Genomic DNA, 20,657 nt, shown 5'->3' on the forward strand with positions numbered 1-20,657 from the left:
AGAGGAGGTAGTCATGGTTCGAGCCCCCACAACATCAATTTTTATTTTTAGTGAAATAAGCATGAAACAAGTCCCTGACATATATGTACACATATAAAATTATATTTTATGTAAAATGTAATGAAATGGGCCATGTATTTTGAAGAAATGTGAGATAATAAAAAAAAAAAAAAAAGGTCAGATGTGCCTATAGCTGAGCTACAATCTAACAAGTTGAGTATATCGGCCTGTAGGTGAGCAGTGTTTTAACAGGTTTAAAATGAGTGCCCGTAGGTGAGCAGTGTTAAAACAGGTGTAAAATGAGTGCCCGTAGGTGAGCAGTGGTTTAATAGGTGTAAAATGAGTGCCCGGGGTTGAGCAGTGTGTTAACACGCTGAAACTGTGTGCCCCTAGCTGAGTTGAGCATAATATGCGTGCTGACAGCCAAACCACGCGTAAACCAGCATGATCCGTTTGGGCGGAGCTGCGCACCGCGCCAACAAGCTAACCGACGGGCAACGTTGAGCAAGCTGTATCAAAACTGCCTTTACAGAGACACACCTCCTAGCCTGTGTAGACAGTCATAAAATATAAAAAGCAATGGCCAGGTTCGAACCCAGGATACCATGCACCATAGTTAAAGTACTGAACCACTAAGCCATGACAGTTGCACTTAGAAATGCAGTAATAGCATATATATATAGGAATGAATAGAAAGAGGAGCATGACAAAGTAGGTTTTGTGAAGCTGATACAATTCCAAAATGGCCAATCACAGATAAGTGCGGGAAAAACAGCATATATAAGCCCAATAGGCGGGAATACACAGCATAACCGATTGTAGAACCGACTTGCAGCCAGGATTGTCAGGTGTAGGAGAGGGTAGTTGCTTCCGAGCACAGAGGTGGGGCATTGAGGAGTCCAAATATATGGTTTGGCTCCTCGTCCATAATCATGAGGCCCAACTCATGCAGGGCCAGGTCCTGTGGGGAGCATATAGGGCTGAGGCGTGGGACCGGTTGGCACATGATCTCACCAGTGCCACAGGAATACCAAGGACTGGTGAGCAGGTCCATCACCACCATGCGGCCCTGAAGAGACGGAAGCAGGACCAACTGAACCGTTGGACCCAGGAGGCCCGGCAAATGCCCAACGCCCCACTACTGAGTAAATTACATGTAATTATTTATGTAAGAAATTAACCTAGCTGATATTATGGAGATGTGTATTCCAATATTACTTTATTTATATTACTGCTGCAGGTGTCCGTTCTGCAAACCGTCGTGCCTATGGCGATAGGCTGGTGCGGTTGCGCCACCAGGCAGGTCAGTAATTCTCTCCCTGTAACTGTAAATAAATATAGAAGTATGACAGTTAGAAAAAGAATGCAGTGTAGTCACTAATTAATAAAATGTGCAAGTAACAGTGTAAGAGGGTTTGCAAGTATTGCTTGATTACAAAAGTGTGATGCAGCCTGTAATCCAAACATAAAAATGAAACAAGTCTGAAATAAAATGTCCCACCTGTAATATAATAGTACATAACCTGCAGCAGGCTGAAAAGTACAGCTGCAGAAGCTGAGTAAAACACATGTGTGAAATATATCCCTGTTGAAATTCAGAAACATGACATAAGTGAGACTGTTGGAAAGGATTGTTATAACTACAGGTAAAACATGTCAATAAAACCTAGAATTAAGTACCATCCTGAATTGTAAAAATAAAACAAGCGAGAGAGTGTGAGAAAGAGGTATGAATCCACCAATAAAGTAGTAATAACTCCTGAATAAAGTATACTGCAGTCAGTACAGAATGAAATGAATGTGACAGGCAGAACCAAACAGCAACATGTGTTGAAAACAGTACTGCAGCTGGAATGTGTGTCCCAAAATCTGGATATGTTGCTCTCAGTCTGCAATATGCAGATAGTATGGTTGTCTGAAATACCAAACATCCACAGTTGTCTATAGCTATATAAAGCAAATGTAGCAGGATGATAAGGCTGAACAGAGCCAGATATGAATGTGTATGAATAAAAATGAAATGTATATTGATGTAGCAGTAACATTCCTATCACCAACCTGAAGTAGTTATCACATAGGAAACTGTAGGCAGAACTGTAGTGTGTATATATCTGCAACTAGTAGAAATGTACAGCATATGTATTGGTATTTGAAGTTGTTAATTAAATATTTCTTCACCCTACCCTATAACCACATATAATCCATTCCACGTGAAATTGGTATGTGCAATCACAATTAACACCCCTGGACATTTGTCCTGTTGGTTCATACATATTTGCATGTACGTTGATGCATCTGCCCTGTTCATACATCCAAACCTGATGGCCTGTTGCCATCAATCAACCCTGTATGTTCTTGGATTGTGTATTGCTGTTCAAATTATGCATGTGTTATGCTTGCTGTTCAATGGCTTGAATGTATGGGTGTTTGGTTAATGGGAATACTAATGCATGCTGTTACAACTAATTGTGAATGGTATTGTATGTTACTAACCCAAACTGTCATAACATAATACAAAACATAGGACGACAGGGAAGGCGGGTTCCAGCGGACCCACCTCTCCCACCTCAGCTGGCGAGTGCATCTGGCAGTAGTGCCCAGGCCAGACCCTCCTCCAGTGGCCCTGTGCCACCTGCAGGTGGAAGTGCTGCAGGGGATGGGGCTCATCCCCCCTCTGCAAGCGTGGCTGGAGGAGAACATCCACTCACCCTCTGTAGTGTCCGGACTGTGGTGCGTAGGGAGATCCGGCACGCTGTGCTTGGGCCCCTACGCCAGCTTGAGGCATGGGTGGCACAACTCACGGGCATGCCTGCTGCCCGGCCTACACAGCCCCCAGTACAGCCCCATCCTGGGCAGTGAAGGCACAGTGGCAACTGCCCATGGGTGGGGATCTCAGTTCCACTGTTGCCATCTGTGGGCTCATGGGCTCGAGATATCCAAACATCCGTCCCAGTCAATTGTGTAACCCCCCCCACATGTGTCATACACCGCCCCTGTATGCATCTTGTTTGTCTTGTCTGTTAACCTACCCAACCTACCTCCCCAGCTATACCGACTTCCTGTACCTGACATACCACTCTCACCTGAAAAAAAAAAGGGCACTCTGTACCCACAAAAAAATTACACCCCATACATAGCTGCCCATTTTGCACACGTCTGCTGGACATGTAAACTGTCAATTACAATTGGCTGTACAACAAGTATTATTGTTGCCCTTACACCTCTCTCAGGGGTGTAAGGTTTCAAATGTCACACCAAATTACAAACATATGCACAGCCGTTGCTGACGAAGAAATGGGCAGCTATGGGCCTTACCTACATCCCTCCTGCAAAACCCGAGCTTGTTTCCCTACTGTCCTACCCTCTTTGTGACCCCTTTTTCACCACTTTCCTATCTCCCCATTTTCTTTTCTTTCAAAGAAAATAGCGCGGGCGTCCGCGAGAGTAAGCACTTTTAAGCAGTAGTAAGTGGGTGTGAGCTTCTGTGCGCTTAGCTAAGCATGTGTGCGCGAAGCTAAGCAGCAGTGTGCATGCGTGACCTCCGAGCAAACCAGCGCTAACCCGCTTACAACTGCTTAAAAGTGCCTTAGTCACTCTGAATGACAAGGCCTGTAGTTTTCTCAGCAGCAAAATAAAATACCCCCCTCAGTCTCGAACCCAGGACCTTAGAAACACTAGTCTGCATGACTTACCACGAAGCCATGAGTGCTATACAAGAACACTGTGCTGAAAGAAATATATCATAAAATAGTAGGAATTAATTTAAAGGGATTATACAAGTCTAGTACACAAAGCATGTCATGTATATTTACTGTCAAATCTAGTGGATTTGTAAAATAGTACTGTGTGCTGAGAAACAGTCATGCTAGTTGGTAGCTACTAGGTAATAATGTCACAGTAGCATCTGGCAAGCCACACACATACTCAGAGCAGGATAAACACAGCCATAGTTGAATAGTTAAGAGTTCAGACATAGCAACTGTGACTGAGTTACAGGGATGTCCCTGATGTGAAAACAAATGTCAACTGTGCCCCACTGACACCCTGCCAAATGTACCAACAGTAGCTTACAGAACAACATGCATTGCAGTGTCTACAACACAGCCTGAAATATGAGAGACATACCAACCCTTACACTCACAGAACAGTGTCCACAGCAAACCAGCATGGTCCCCACCCTGATAATCTGAAAGGGCTACGCCTACCTAACATACCTTTTTATAGCACAGGCCTGTAATCACAGTGAGAACTGCAATCACTACACAACAGGCTGCATGCAATTAGTAAATGCTGGCTAACAATTGGTGCAGAGGCCATCACATGGACATGTGCAGATACCTACAAAAGCATCCTGTACTCCCAGTCCACACATGCAATACTGTCATTGCACCCACTGGAGGTAGAGAGAGAAAACCAAAAAAAAAAAAAAAAAAAAAGAAAGAAAGAGAAAGAAATAACAAACCGGAAACATCAAGGCAAAGAGGCAGACAGCAGGCCAAGCAACTGCAAGCCTACACAAACATCTGCAACAAACACAGGTAATGTAAAGTACTACTATAATACTCTACATACTGTGAACCCTCCGGATGTGTTATTGGTCTGTATCTATGTATATGAGGATGTGCATAGGGACGGGGACATACTGAAACTGTCACTGAAGGCTCCACATACATATGTATGTGATGGTAGCTATGTGCACATAGCAATGTAGGTTGCAGTGCAATGTACAAGTAGGTGGTACAGTAATGGGTGTTCAGCAGTACGTTACTGTGTGTATACATATGTGGACCTAAAAAGGAGTATATATATATATATATATATATATATATATATATATATATAACATGTGTATACGTATGTATATCGAGATATGTATGTATATATATATATATATATATATATATATATATATATATATATATAATATGCATATGTGTATACATAGATAGAGAGGGGTGTAGAAATACATAGACAGTTATAGTTTCACAGTAGCATAGTTTAGTACTAGGCTATCTGCAGACAGTGTATAGAATAGATTTAGAAACCTGCGCCTCTGTATAGTAGTGACAGAGTGAAGACCCCCCCCCACATAATAGCATTAGTGTACTGTGCCTCTGTCTAGTAGTGACACAGAGAAGACCCCTGCTGTAAACCTATGATCTCCCATTCACTTGTCAAGAATGCACATGAAGAGTGTCAATGAGGGTCTCTGCCTAACATGAACTGGGATCCTGTTCCACAGTAGGAAGCCTCTTAGTGATGGATCTGTCCTTACAGTATGTCCTATTCATATGTGTGCTGAGGTTTAAATCCATAGCTGTCGTGCTTCTGATGGATTTGGATTGTATGAGGTGGAACATGTCCATCACTACCAGATTGGACATGGCCTACTACATCAGGCACAGATCACCCCTATGTAGGCAGTATGCTATGGAATAGAGCATGAGTTACGTTAGTCTGGCAGCATATGACAGTTGTTGCAGACCCTTGATCCACCTGGTGATGTACTCATGGGGTCCCCCTAGCTGTTGCAAGTGCCAGGTGAGGTACATACCAAATGGGGCATAGTACACTGTCATGGGCCTGATAAGGGAGGAGTATAAGGGTACAATGACCCCTTTTGATGTGGATGTGAATCCCTTCATGATAAGGTGGGCAAGGTAGGAAGTCCATCCAGCCACTTCAGCAAACTGGGTGTCAAATGAGAGGTCAGCATTGCACAGTGTCACCAGGTCTCCGATTACTTTGTCTGTACTCAGTGGGTTATTGTCTATGTGATAATATGTAGGTACCTTGTCCGTCCAAAAGGGTATGAGTATACATTACGTAGCATGCAGTGTCAGGCCATGACTCCGCCACCAGTTGTTGGTGTCCGTGAGGCCTGTCAGTAGGATGTGTGTGTCAGCAGGTGTATTGCCTATGGCGCCTAGTATGCAGTCATCTTTGAACATTGTCAGCCACTACCCTCCCATGTCTGCTTCCACATCTGAGAATGATATGCCGAACATGAGTAGTCCCAGGACAGAGCCCTGTGGGACACCATATGTGACTGGCTCTGAGTCTGACATGGCACCAGTGAGGTTGACTATAGGGTTTCTATCCGTTAGCTGGTTTGCAACCCATCATGTGACATATGGATTTACACGTTAGCTGTTGATCATGTCTATGATGGCAGAGTGCGGTATTGTGTCAAATGATGTAGGCAAGTCCAGGTAGGCTGTATGGACCGATATGCCCTCAGCAATGGCTATAGTGACTGATTTGAAAAGGTCAACCAGGTTCATAAGGCAGGATCTGCCCTCTACAAAGCCAAACCGGGTGGGATGAAGTGTCTAAGTCCCCAATGTCTCTGTGTATGGGTACCATAATGATCCTTTCCATAGTGTTGCAGACCAGGCTGGTTAAGCATATGGGGTGGTAGTTACCAGGGTCTGTAGAGGTGCCACCTGTGTGGAGTGGGACTACTGTTGCTGTATGCCAGTGTCCAGGTACATATGCTGTAGTAAGGCTATGGCTGAATAGCATGTAATGTGCATGTGTAGCTCCTCTTGCAGTTCACGTAGCATGCAACCTGCAATTCCGTTGGGTCCCATTTCTGCTGTGTTTACAGCTCTGCTGAGGGTGGTTCCCAGCTGGACATCTGAGATGACAGGGAGGTTACAGTCAGCTGGGATAAGTAATTCCACATGTGTGGGTGAGGGAGTGTAGAAACCTGCACTGAACCTGTCTGCCAGACTGTTTTGCTTATCTGTGTGTTCAGTGTAGCGTATGTCACTGTGAACTAACTGTGAACACAACTGAGGGTTCCCACCCAGGTGTGTAACATAGCAGAGGAAGGCCTTGTGGTTATCTGTAGTGACCATAGCGATGTCCCTCTCATTGTTGGCCTTGCATGTTTGTACGACAAAACCTATCTGTCTACTACTGCTGATGAGAGATGCTGTAGCTCTATGGAAGTATGCTCTGCCATGCAGTAGCTACCATCTGTTGTTATACAAGTTGTTCAATGCTGGGGTCCACCAGACAGGACGCCTGCCCTTGGCGGAGGGGGTCATGGTTCCATTTGTGATTGCATGATCCATGCATTCTTGGAGATGTCTGTAGAAGCATATGTGAGGGTGTCTGCATTGTGGGAAGTGGATTACACTGGCCCAGTGGGCATTAATGATACCAACTCAGTTATAAGACATGTAAAGTCGGCATGTGAGAGGTTTCCCACTGTAGTCTGTTGTGTTGTGGGGGAGGTGGGATATGTATATCCAGGGTGATTAGTCTGTGGTCAAATGTGGCTAGTGAGGGGTATACTTCCAGTGTGTAGCACATTGTCTCCATGTTTGTGATGATCATGTCTAGTATATTATCTCCTGTTGTGGGAGAGGTGACTAGCTGTTCCATTGCATTTGACATAGTGAATACCGGGAACCTTTGGGCTAGGGTGTTTGGGGTAGAATAATGCACCCAGTGTATGTTAGGGTAGTCGCACTATCTCAATATGATGGTATGTGGTGGGACATTCATATCCTCCAATGTCTACAGGAAGGCCGACTGTAGTCCCTGAGATTGGGAGGGTGGTCTGTAACATGCTACCAGTTGTATAGCAGGTTTGCCTACGGTTATCTGCACCTGGATGGTCTGTGATGCTTCATGTGTTGCCACTAACCTAGAGGTGTGTGTACTCCATGAATATGGACATACCCCCTCCCTTTTCGTTTTGTCCCGAGTCCTGGGGCCAAAATGCATGATACGGGGTATAGCCTGGTACTGCTGGTGTGCTCTCAGGAGCCTTGAACCAGGTTCTCACGTACTGCACAGACATCGAGATTGGTAGAATATGTATGTACAGATATATGTAATACACACATACATATATAGATATCTGTAGAGACTTACACATATACAGATAGATCTGACTGACAACAGATATGTCTGTATATGACTCTCTCTCACTCTCTGTCCCACCCCCCTCACACTCACACTCACCCTGTGTCTCTCTCTCACCCTCTCCCCCTCTCTCCCCACATCTATATGTATATATCTACATCTAGATATACATATGATATATACATATATACAAACAGATATATATCCGTATACAGATATAAATATATCAATACATATATATACTGTGTGAGGCACATGTGTGCAGATGTCTTGCTACAGGTGCCTGGTGTCACAGGCATGGAGTGAACACCAGTGTGGATACTGGAGTACCATACCCCATACAAAAACACTGACACCAGTAACTACCACATATGTAAATGCCTGCCCACCACTGCATGTGTCAGGGGGGAACAGGGTCAACAAGTGTACAACAGGCTCCACATTGATACACACAGTGGCACACTAGTCCTGTAATACCTGTACATGGAATGTGTCAGCGGACATGGTGTGTCAGCTATGGACATGTAGGTCACTGTACCCCTCCACACCCCACAGTGTCCTACACGGTATGTACCTCCCATGACAGCTACAGATATGGTGAAGGACACAGACATATGCAAGTAACTGTGTCAATGCACTCAAACACCACAGAGCGCACACAGACTACCTACATAGAGGTTACCACTGCTGGATATACATAGTTTGGTCACACCCATGACAGTTGTCTCCCAACCATGGTAACACCTCCAACATCCACAACACAAATTACCTATGTCTGTCATCCTTGTCACTGCAGTATAGAGCACATGGTGGAGGTACGGGACCCTACCCACAGATATGACATACCCTGTAGTAGACCACACAGAATTAAGAAGCAAGCCTCCCCATTAGTAGATGTCAGACATACCTCTGCTGAATGTTATGCTGATAGGTAATATGCCATATGAGTCACCCTGTGTAACTGTTTGTAAGGAGTAGGTACGATCATAACACATGTGTCACAAGGGGCAGGGTAGCATAACAGTATGCTGCTGTAGGCCCAGGGCCAAAAGCACACTACCTACCTAGGACACAATGCACACCCATTAACACATTGCAAATGGAATATGAGGTGGAATGAGTGTGCTAGTGACTGGGTGCATGTTGTGTACTGGTGTGATTGCTCACCATGACTGTCTGTCTGTCATGGTAGTGTGTGTCCTTGGTGTGAGGCCAAGTGTGTGGGGTATTGCGATCAACACATACTACATTGCCATATGTTGTGCTGTGTTACCCTGTATGTCACTGTGGTGTAGGTAGGGTTATGGCAAGTAAGAGTAGTGTGCAGTACCAGTGAAATATGTAACGTGCATTGTGTGCAGTGCATGGGCTGATAATGTTCCCCATACAGTACCTTGATTCAAACCCCCAGTGTGAGGTTGTGTATTGTACCTGAAACAGTGCGTTGACTGCTGCAGTATACTAGTCTGTTGTATGGAGTGTGCCAGGTACTGTTGCACAGTTGTCGGATGAGCACTGATATCTAGTCATGTACATGTGTATCCCCAATAGACAGACAGATGCTATTTATGGTGCCTAAGTTATATCACTGCAGTCAAGTATAATGTGTATTATGTGTGCTATAGTCTGCTGACAGATATTGCTGACATATTTCCCTTCTCCTTTTCAGGGACATGGTTCACCAGCAGAACCCAGTCTACTCTGTTGCAGAAGAGGAGGAGATACACCAGAGCCTGGTGCGGGATTTTGCTGTACACTTTTCCCGCACCAGCCAGAACCAGCAGGAGAGGGCTGCACTGTGGCAAGACCTGGTCCGTCGGGTAAATGACATAGGCACACATAACCGGACATATGAGCAGGTACGCCATCACTGCAGTGATTTAATTAGAAATGTCCGTCATCATGCGTCGGATATCCACAGGCAGCAGCTTGCCACAGGTGGTGGGGTGGCTAGACATCCCCCCCTCACCAGACTGGAGGGTCTACTCCTGAGTGTTGTGGCTCCAGCACAGTGGCAACAACAACAGCGGTAATGATGGAGGCTGGAGCCACACAGCAGCAGGACACAGAGCGTGCAGGTAACATGCCATGTGTATAGTGGCCATTCTGTACACTGTTAGGTTATGCATGTGTGGGGTGTGTCCTCAATTTGTAGCTGTTATCTTGGTAATTATTGTGCATTAGTGATAACCTCATTATCTGCAGTACACCTGTGGAAGCTGACTGTTACACTACTGAACTGTTACATGCTCACAGTATCAATGGCACAGTTGTGCCCACTGACGATGAATGTCTCTTTTCCGCAGGTCCCTCTGGTGTAACAGCAAGGCAGCCTATCCATGCTGGTGAGTGTGTAATACCATTTCCTTCACTACTCTGTATACTAATAGTAATAATAGGCTGAAGCAGTAGTGCAGTGTGTTTGATTGCAGGTGTGTTTGTGTCTGTGGGTTGATATCTCATATACTGAGGTGTGTGCATGTGTGCATGTGCCCATGTGTGCATGTGTGCATGTGCCCATGTGTGCATCAGTGGTGGCATTGTGTACACATTGTAAACTGTGTTTCCTGTCTTACTCCCACAGGTTCTGGTGCTGCTCTGGTGTCATACAGCAGGGAACCTGAATCAGCTGCTGTGGATAGTGATGATGATACCTGTGTAATGGCACAGGTAGGTGTGCCAGGGTCCGTCATTGGTCAGCCAATTGACATTACACAGCTGTCGACCCCATCTATGCGCACAGTCATCCTGCCAATACATTCTTTGTCACCAATGTCCCTAGGTGATGGACAGGAATACAGTGGGCATTGACCAGGTTAATGTGGTACCGGTGGCACATGCATCCCCACACTGCAGCCATGGCCAGGGCCCTGACACGGTACCACACAAGCAGACGTCCATGGGTTCTCGTGGGAGCATCCGTGGGCATACCGCCCCTGTCAGTCATGCCCACAGAGGTCTTTCAACCCCAGCTATGTTCCGGGCTGTAATGCAGGCACAGTCATGTATGAAACGGTACGCCAGACAGGGTCTGAGGGAGCTGAGAGCATGTCGCACAGCCATGAGTGACAGTATGCGTGATGTTGCGGCTGCCATCCGCAACTTCACCGATGTCATTGACAGATGTTGGGGGGGACACATTAGATCTGTTCTACAACTATATGTCCATGAGCCAGGGCAATGGTGGATGGTTGAGGTGTCGACATGGCCGTATGCCAGCAACGGCAGCAGCTGGCAGCCATCGCGGATGACAACAGGGCCACGGCCGCTCACATAGTGCCAGCAGCAGCCCCAGCAATGCTGGGTCTGTGCTGTCATCGGACAGCCCCAGGAGACAACGTGCACGTGGTGCTGGACAGTCCCAACAGGGACCTGTCTCCAGTCAACGAACACCTGCTTCTGATGACAGTACCCAGTCTGGATTGGTACCTGATACGGTCTGTAGCACCCCTGCCAGGCACAGGTACCATGTCTGTGGCCACAGACAGTGATCTGTATGTCCTGGCAGGTACAGTCTGCTGCTGTCCACAAACACCTGTATATGGCAGCCATGAGGTGGGACTGTGTGCATTCATACACACATGCAAAGTGATAACACCTAGGGCTACTGCATACACGCATACACTGCATCAACATTGCCCCATCTTGTACTGCTGTCCCTCACCAACACACACACACACAGACATGTCAATTGGTTGTATCAGTGGCAGACTCAGGCATACCAGGTACACACCCTGTGCATATGATGAAACTGTGCCACCTCCTGCAATCTGTAAGAGTAGTGCAGGAACAGGTTAACATGGTGCTGATGCACAGGGTGACTACATAGATGTATTGTAATAGTATGATGTTAACAACAGTACAGTGTAATTATAGCATTGTGGGTATATACCAGCATGCCTGATGCAGTTACAGTATGAATCTCATTGTATTGTTTTGTACACCCATACTAATTACCACAGTGTTCTGTCTGCACATCTTTGCATACTGGTGGTGAGGCTGTGAAGGGATGGCCACCTACATAGGTAGCACAGGGGATACAACAATGTACATATTGATACTCAATGATGGCCATGTCAACTGCGAGTTGCATGCTGTCCACACACGACTCTGCAATGCAGATGTTTCAGGATGTTGATATCTGTGCAGTACTGCACAGCAGGTTCAGGGCTCACAAGAGTACACTAGCACTACAAGGTCACACCTCATACCATGCATAACAGCACCAAAACACAGACCTAACTATGACAGGAGGGAGAGTGTCCATAGATGTCAAGGATACTGTGGTGCCAGGACAGGTAGCAAACATCATACTACATCTGGAACTGCTGAGTGAGGGCTCAGTGTCTGTTATTTGACATGTGTATTATTACAGGTATGAGCACTTGGGTATCAGGCCAGTTATTCAACATTATGAAAGTACGTGGTCTATACACTTGTGGGGGTTGCGGCTGGACCCAGCCCGTCTGACCTGGGAATGTCTGGGTACTGGCTTAGAGTGCCTGCATATATGTACTGTTACATGCTGGAAGTCGTACACCTTGTTTGTTGTAGCATAGTCTACATACAGGCCTGCTGACTGTAGCTTTGTTTGTATGCATGTTTGCCTGTTATGTTCCTGAAACACTGATTCCACCTGCGGTGCAGATATACAGTGCCTCTGTGGATCCCTAGTGACATCTGTGTTGCTTACTGTACTGATGTCCATGTGTCACTTGACAGAACGTCACTGTTTGTCCTGTTTGCATGTAGCTTGCCTGTAACACATTGCATATGATGTACCTCACATTTGCTCAAGACAGCATTCATATATGCCAGCACTTACAATTCAGGAGCACTACACCCTCACATAGTCACCTTGAGTACCTTGTTCCCCATTGGCCCTATGTGTCGTTACTTAGTGTGGGAGTCACAATGCTATGGTAGCATGTGCAAAGGTCACCTGTCGATCTACTCACAGGTCCAGTTGGTGAATCTGTGAGTCATGTGGCAATGTTACAGCTGCCTCATGTACACATACAACCCTCTCCCCTTCCCATACATGTACAACACATGTGAGAGATGCAACCACATAGCCAAACTGGGGGCTAAGCTCTGTTTACACAGCACTGGCATTCCCTGTCAGGTGGAGTGGGATACTACAGTGAATACAGTACCAGTTTCCCATAGACCTGCCACGACCACAATCCAAACACAGACACACACAGATACATTATTGGGCTCTCAGAATAGCATCCTGCCTGAGTAGCTGACACCTGCAAAGCAGACACACAAGCAAACATTACGCCAGAGCAGAGCACATGCGACACATAGCTCACAAAGCCTGTCTGCCAAACAGTGTCAGGCCATATGGCTAGACAACACACCTGCTACGGTTGTATGAGATACCTCTATTGACACGTACACGGTGGTCCTGCTCCCAGGCTGAACAAGGTGATGGTCACGCTGATCTGCCCGTCGGGCACTATGATCCACCACATAACACAAGCAAAGCAGTCACTCCAAGGCATGTAGCAGTATTGTCTGTGCCAGGTGTATGACCTCTGACGCACCTCCCTGGACTACATGTTAGGGGACATGGAGGGGCTCTCTGAGGTTGTGGCACAGGCTGGTATGACCCTGGCTTTGGGTAGCATCTCACCCTCACCATGAATGCTGCCACAATATGTAGATAGGTTCATCGGTTTCTGCACTTAACGTATCTTTCAGTGGCATCCAAAGGGGATCCAATGCCTGTCAGTGTGGGATTACATGCTGGACATGCCACATTGCTTTGCTTGGGACAGCTTGCACCTGTCACCCATGGGCCGTTGTATATTGGCAGAGGCTGTTGCTACACACATACTGCCTTTGTATGCAAGGCTGACATTACATAGCCACCTACACAGGTAGCACACGGGATGGGACACTAATAGCAATGCTACTCAACAGCAGCAGTGTAAACCTCAAGATGCATGCAGTGGAAACTGTCCTTAACATGGGGTACAGCAATATCCGTGCAGTAACAGACTCCTGGTACAAGGCTCCCAGGTGCACACCATCAGTGCCAGGTCATTCCTGATACCATGCTTGTCATCCCCTACACATGCACCAAAACAGAACAGGGGGGATGTATCCAAAGGCACCTCAGATACACCCCCCCCAGGTTGGTGGCACTGCACAAAGCATCAGAGCCTCTCCATGTGCAACACACAGTGGGTTAGACTGCCTTCAGGTTCATAGCCTGGCACACACCACACTCCCATACCCAGGAAACCCACTTGGCCTTCCTGACAACACTGGGAATATGACGGTCTCTACACACACCATTATATGGTTGTACTGCAACTACCCAAACATACAGTGTGAGCATTATTCTAGCTGCAAGACCCTATCTGAAGGTGACTTATCATTCATTCCCTGCATTGCTATGGAACAACTTGTTACCACTCCCACAAGTGGTGACAACATGCTGCACCTGTTCATCACCAACATGTGGACTATATGCTCCAGACCAATCATGTATTTCTCGCTGGTGGGATGACACCATCTACAACCCACACTGTATAGTCACATACCACATGCAGCCCCAGCACAGAACACCCCAGTCATACAGTTGTCTGATGCATATTCCCTGTATTCACATGAGGCAGGCTTCGGACATGGGAACTCTTGCAGTTCACAGGTACATATGTGTAGGTGGCACACACATACATCATGTGTGCATTGACATTACTGATATAATGTATGTTGTGCAATATTGGGAACAACAACCCACACACATGGACAAACTGTGTGACAAAATTACACATGGCATTTGTAGGATACAAACCCCTACCTAACTATGTTATATCACTTGTGAGAGTCGCATTAGCAGAGCGCGCTATTTGCATTACTGGGGGGATTGCTTTCTCCTGCTGTACTTATAGGGTGCTGACATCATCAGTGTTTAGAAAGTGGAATATGCAGCATGTGTTGTGTAGTAAAAGTTGCCAAAAGGGACATTTCTCATACACATGGAATTGCACACACTACTCCCCCATACACAGTCACACACTCACTGGGCACTTGCAGGATTCAAACCCCTAACTAACTATGTTATAACACTAGTGAGAGACGCGTTAGCAGAGCGCGCTATTTGCATTACTGGGGGGGGGGATTGCTTTCTCCTGCTGTGCTTACAGGGTGCTGACATCATCAGTGTTTAGACAGTGGAATATGCAGCATGTTTTGTTTAGTAAAAGTTGCCAAAAGGGACATTTCTCATACACATGGAATTGCACATACTACTCCCCCGTACACAGTCACACACACACACTGGGCACTTGCAGGATTCAAACCCCTACCTAACTATGTTATGACACTAGTGAGAGACGCATTAGCAGAGCGCACTATTTGCATTACTGGGGGGATTGCTTTCTCCTGCTGTACTTATAGGGTGCTGACATCATCAGTGTTTAGACAGTGGAATATGCAGCATGTTTTGTGTAGTAAAAGTTGCCAAAAGGGACATTTCTCATACACATGGAATTGCACACACTGCTCCCCCATACACAGTCACACACACACTGGGCACATGCAGGATTCAAACCCCTACCTAACTATGTTATGACACTAGTGAGAGACACATTAGCAGAGCATGCTATTTGCATTACTGGGGGGATTGCTTTCTCCTGCTGTACTTATAGGGTGCTGACATCATCAGTGTTTAGACAGTGGAATATGCAGCATGTTTTGTGTAGTCAAAGTTGCCAAAAGGGACATTTCTCATACACATGGAATTGCACACACTACTCCCCCATACACAGTCACACACACACTGGGCACTTGCAGGATTCAAACCCCTACATAACTATGTTATGACACTAGTGAGAGACACATTAGCAGAGTGTGCTATTTGCATTACTTGGGGGGATTGCTTTCTCCTGCTGTACTTATAGGGTGCTGACATAATCAGTGTTTAGACAGTGGAATATGCAGCATGTTTTGTGTAGTAAATGTTGCCAAAAGGGACATTTCTCATACACATGGAATTGCACACACTACTTCCCCCATACACAGCCACACACACACTGGGCACTTGCAGGATTCAAACCCCTACCTATGTTATGACACTTGTTAGAGACGCAGTAGTGGAGCGCGCTATTCACATTACTGAGTATAATTTCTGCTCCTGACATATGTATAGTGTGCTGACATCATTATGGATGAAGAGGTATGTACATCTGTTACTATCCATCAGTAAGGGGGAGAGCATATCTATGCATTAACTTTGCACAGGCACAGTGGCCTACTGTACTGTGGAGGCAGACGCCATACACTGTGGATAGCCTTCTGTATTCCCTAGGGACAACAGTCAGGTATTGCACTCTACGGCCATATGTTTACCTGTCAGATGCACGTATCTGTTGCTCATATACTGTTTGTGGGTCTTTATTGCCATAGCCTTCCCTATCTCTATAAACAACATGTGTACTGTGGGAGATGTTTGCATATGAGTGGGATCCAGTACTTTACTTATGTCTCTGTTGTAACTTCACTGTGTGCACTGGGCAGATGTCTGTATTGTGGGAGGTTCCTGTGTTAACACATAGAAATGCCAGATATGTGTGTGCACCTACTGAACTGTGACATGGCCTAAGTGTGTGAGCATGCCCAGTTCACAGTTTGTATGGCTTCTTGACTGCCACATCTCATTTATCTAAGTGTGCGAGCATGCCCAGTGTGCCCTTTCCTTATGTTTGGATCTGTGGACCACCACATTTCTGTTTGTGCGTGGACGCCATCTATATATCACATGTACAGTTGAGTGTTGGACATCAGGTTGTGTTCTTACTGCCCAACTGCTGTGTGTCTGAATCTAACAGGCATTATGCTGTGCCTGCAGGGTCACCATGGGATAGTTTGCATACAGCTGTCATCATCCTTTCTTGCTGACCAAACAGTTGTATTGTTGTTGTATAGTGTACTGGTGCAAAACTTTCACTGTGGTGGACAGTATAATCGGTTTCAGTCCTATCACTGCTTGTAATGTTTATAGTGAGCACACCAGACTGGTTGAGGGCCAGTTGTGCAGATATGACCATGTTGCATTTTGTTCAGATATGGACAGCTTAGTACATGATTGTCCGACATTGTTAATGTATTACACAACTTGTGTGGACAGTGACAAACAATGGCCATGTGCCCTAGTCCATTTGTAATGCTAGTCAGAGAGTGTTTGTCCTTCAACACACATTTACTGGTGTTTGCCATGACATATGTCACGGTTAGTGTGCTGTGCCTCTGTCTACCCATGACATACAGGTGATATCCAGGGTACACCTGCCATCACCCATCCAGTCATCATGATTCCTCTGGATGACAGTCACTGAGGGACTCCCTGGATATCCTGTAGTGGGAGTTTAGTCGTGAGTGGAGTGAGCTTCTGGGTTGTGGACCAATCAGTACAGCATGTCCTGTTTATGTCTGTGCTGGGGTTCAGGCCTGTCAGCTGCATAGGTCACCAGCATTCAGTGTTTACATGGTGCCACATGTCCATTGATACCAGGTTGGTCATGGCTCTATACATCAGGCACAGTTCACCTTCAGCCAGGCAGTATGGCACTGTGTGGAGCTGAAGTTACTTTACTCAGGCGACACATGGCATCTGTTACAGCTCTGCAATCCTCCTGGTGGGGTATTTGTGTGGTCATTCCAGTTGCTGCAGGTGTCTGCTACGGTACATCCCTGAAGGGCCATTGTACACAATTGTGAGGCTGCTGATGGATGACTGGAGAGGCACATTGACCTACCCTAACCAAGCTGTGCTTACCTTCGTGATTAGGTGGGTATATGGTATGTTTCTGTAACCACTACAGACACATGGTTGTCACATGCAGGATATGTGTCACCTTGTGTCCCCAGGTCTCTTATTGCTCCTGATGTACTTACTGGGTTAACACCTATGTGGTAATTTCTGGCCATATACTGTGTTTCCACAGGGGTTGACTATACCCTATTCTGCATTTAGCTTGTTGACATGGCTGTGGCACCACTTGTGTGTTTCTATGTGTGCCTTTTGTAGGTTGCTTGTGTCAGCTGGAGGGTCCAATATGGTGGCCAGTTTGTCGTCCTGTGCAAACCTGTTCAGACAGAGTCCTTCCATGTTGGCCTGTACCTATGTGACATATATAGCATAAAAGAGGGTTCCCAGGACCATGCCTTGTGAGATGCCAGTTGTACCTGGTTTGCAGTCTGCCATGGCTACAGCGTGTCTGCCAGGTCAGTTCTGTCCTTGAGCTGGTTTGCAACCCATCTACTTGCATAGGGGTTTATAGTTAGGCTGGTGAGCTTATCTGTACCGCCAACTAGGGTATTGTATGGAAGGGTTTAGCAAGGTCCAGATAGGCTGTGTGATCGACATTCCCCACATCACTGGGCTTGGTGCATGTTTCACATGAGTCAGACATGTGTACGGGTCAGGATCTGCCCTATGACAGCCAGACTGGGTAGGGTCCAATATCTGTAGGTACCCAATCTCGTTATTCATGGGATCCATGATCATCCTCTACATTACTTTGCCAACCTAGATATTCGGGGTTGAGGGGTGATAGTTTGCTGTATCCACTCAGGCACCCCCTTTGTGGTGTGGGACCACTGTTGCTGTACACCGCTCTTTGGGTACATATCCTGTGGTAGGACTGATAGTGCACAGTAATGCTATTTGCTGTTGCATTCTTCTTACAGTACTTGTTGGACACAACCCAGGACACCATCTGGTACCATTGATGCTGTGTGCTGTGCTTTGTGGATGCTGGCTGTTACCTCAGCATCTGCAATGTCGGGGGCCAGCACTCTCCTGGGATAGATATTTGGCAGTTAGGTGCTGGTGGGGAGTTTGCAAAGAATCTGTTAGGTAGGATGTTGGCAATGTGTGTGGGTTTGGTGTATTGTTTGTGATATTAGAGTGCTGCAGAGCATATCTGTGGATTACCACCATGGTTCCTACCATCAGGTAGGACAGCTGTGTAATAATCCTTTGTGTCCTGCACAATTTGTATCATCATAGGTTCATACTAGGCTATCTGCCCTGGCCTTGTTTGAGCATGGACAGACTGTGTGTGGGTCTCAACACCCTTTGCAATGTGCATATCATGCCCATGTAGGGTTTACTTTCTTAGATGTGACACAGGGATGGCCCCCAGTGTACACCTGCTATCTCCCATGCACTTCAATGGATTTCTGTTGTTGAGTTTGTGTGTGGAGCTCAGCCTATCATGGACTGGGATTCTGTTCCAGAGTGTCCTGAGCCTCTGGGTTATGGATCTGTCCCTCCAGCACATCCTAGTAATCTATGTGTAGAGGTTCAGATATCTCACTGTGGTGTGTCTGCTGGATTTGGGGTTTCTGCAGTGGAGCATGTCCATTCATTCTGGATTGGGCATGGCCTTGTACATCAGGCATACATCACCTCTGACTGTGCAGTATGCTTCTGAATTGGGCTGTGGTTTCTTCAGCCAGGCTGCAGATGTCCAATGTTTGGACCCTTTATCCTGTTGGTGGGGTACATTTGGGGTCTTTCTGACTGCTGCATGTGTAAGGTAAGGTACATGTGGACTGGGGCATAGTTGTCACGTATGGGCCTGATAAGGGAAGGGTATGGGGGCACAGTGACCTCTGTAGCTCTACATGTACATTCTTTCATATTAAGGTTGGCAATATAGCAGGTCTTCCTGGCCACCTTGGCAATGTGTGTGTCACATGACAGGTTACTGTCCACTTGTGTCCCTAGGTCCATGACTACTTCTTCCATACATTATGGATTGCCACCTATGTCATACTTTGTGTGTGCCTTGTTTGGTATTTGTTGGGACATTCATACTCTGACGTGTCTTCAGGAAGGCTGGCTGGGGTACCTGGGTTTGTGTGTGGGGTCTTCAAACAGGTACACAGTTTGAGACAGTGTTACTCGCCCATGGATAGTCCATGCTGCTTCTTGCTGTGGTACCAACCTGGGGGTGTGGTTATTCTTGATAATTACTGGTAGCCACACTCCTATTGTCATGTGTTCCATGTTTTGGAGCTGTAGAGCATGGTATGAGGCATAACCTGATAGTATTAGGGTGCTCTTCTGGGCCTTGCCCAGGTTTCTGTTACAGAACACATATTACCATTCTCCATGCTGTGGTGGGTTTGGTCTGCATGCACCTTGCAGGTTAGACTTCTGGCACTGTGTAGCATTACGTCCAGGTTATTATCGCTTGTGCTACCTATGTTGGTGGGTTTGTGTTTCTAGACTTACCTATTCCAGGCACAGTGGGGGTGACAGCAGCCTTTGCCAGAATCTACACAGCCAGGTGTGCTGGGTGCATGCCATCCCTAGCAGGTGGGACATCATGTCTTCCTTGGCATGTCAGCCCAGGCTGTCAGCCATGTGTTCCCCCTTGCTAATGGCAATACCTCAGCCAATTATTGTACTTGATCTTGTTGTTTTCATAGTGTGGCATCATGCTTGGTGAGGGTGAGATGTTAGGTTGGGTCTTCATGTTTGCATATACTAGATGGTGTTACATTGCTTAACACATGGCAATCATGCCTCAGGTGGTGCTGCAGGGCTGCCTCTGTCGGATGCACATACTACACTCCCTGTACATGTTTGAGAGCAGGTTATGTCAATTTAGGCATCCCTGTTACTATATGAGTGAGTCAGAGAGGGGTATCATTCCCAGGGTTCCTACTAAGCCAGTGTATGTGCTATGCGTTGCCTCTTTGCCAAGGCCAGGGCATACTGGGCATGCCTCCCTCTGCCTACTGGG

The sequence above is a fragment of the Protopterus annectens genome, chromosome 8.part0 (genome assembly GCF_019279795.1).
Source record: "Protopterus annectens isolate FY-2018-M chromosome 8.part0, PAN1.0, whole genome shotgun sequence".
NCBI classification, from domain to species: Eukaryota; Metazoa; Chordata; order Ceratodontiformes; family Protopteridae; genus Protopterus; species Protopterus annectens.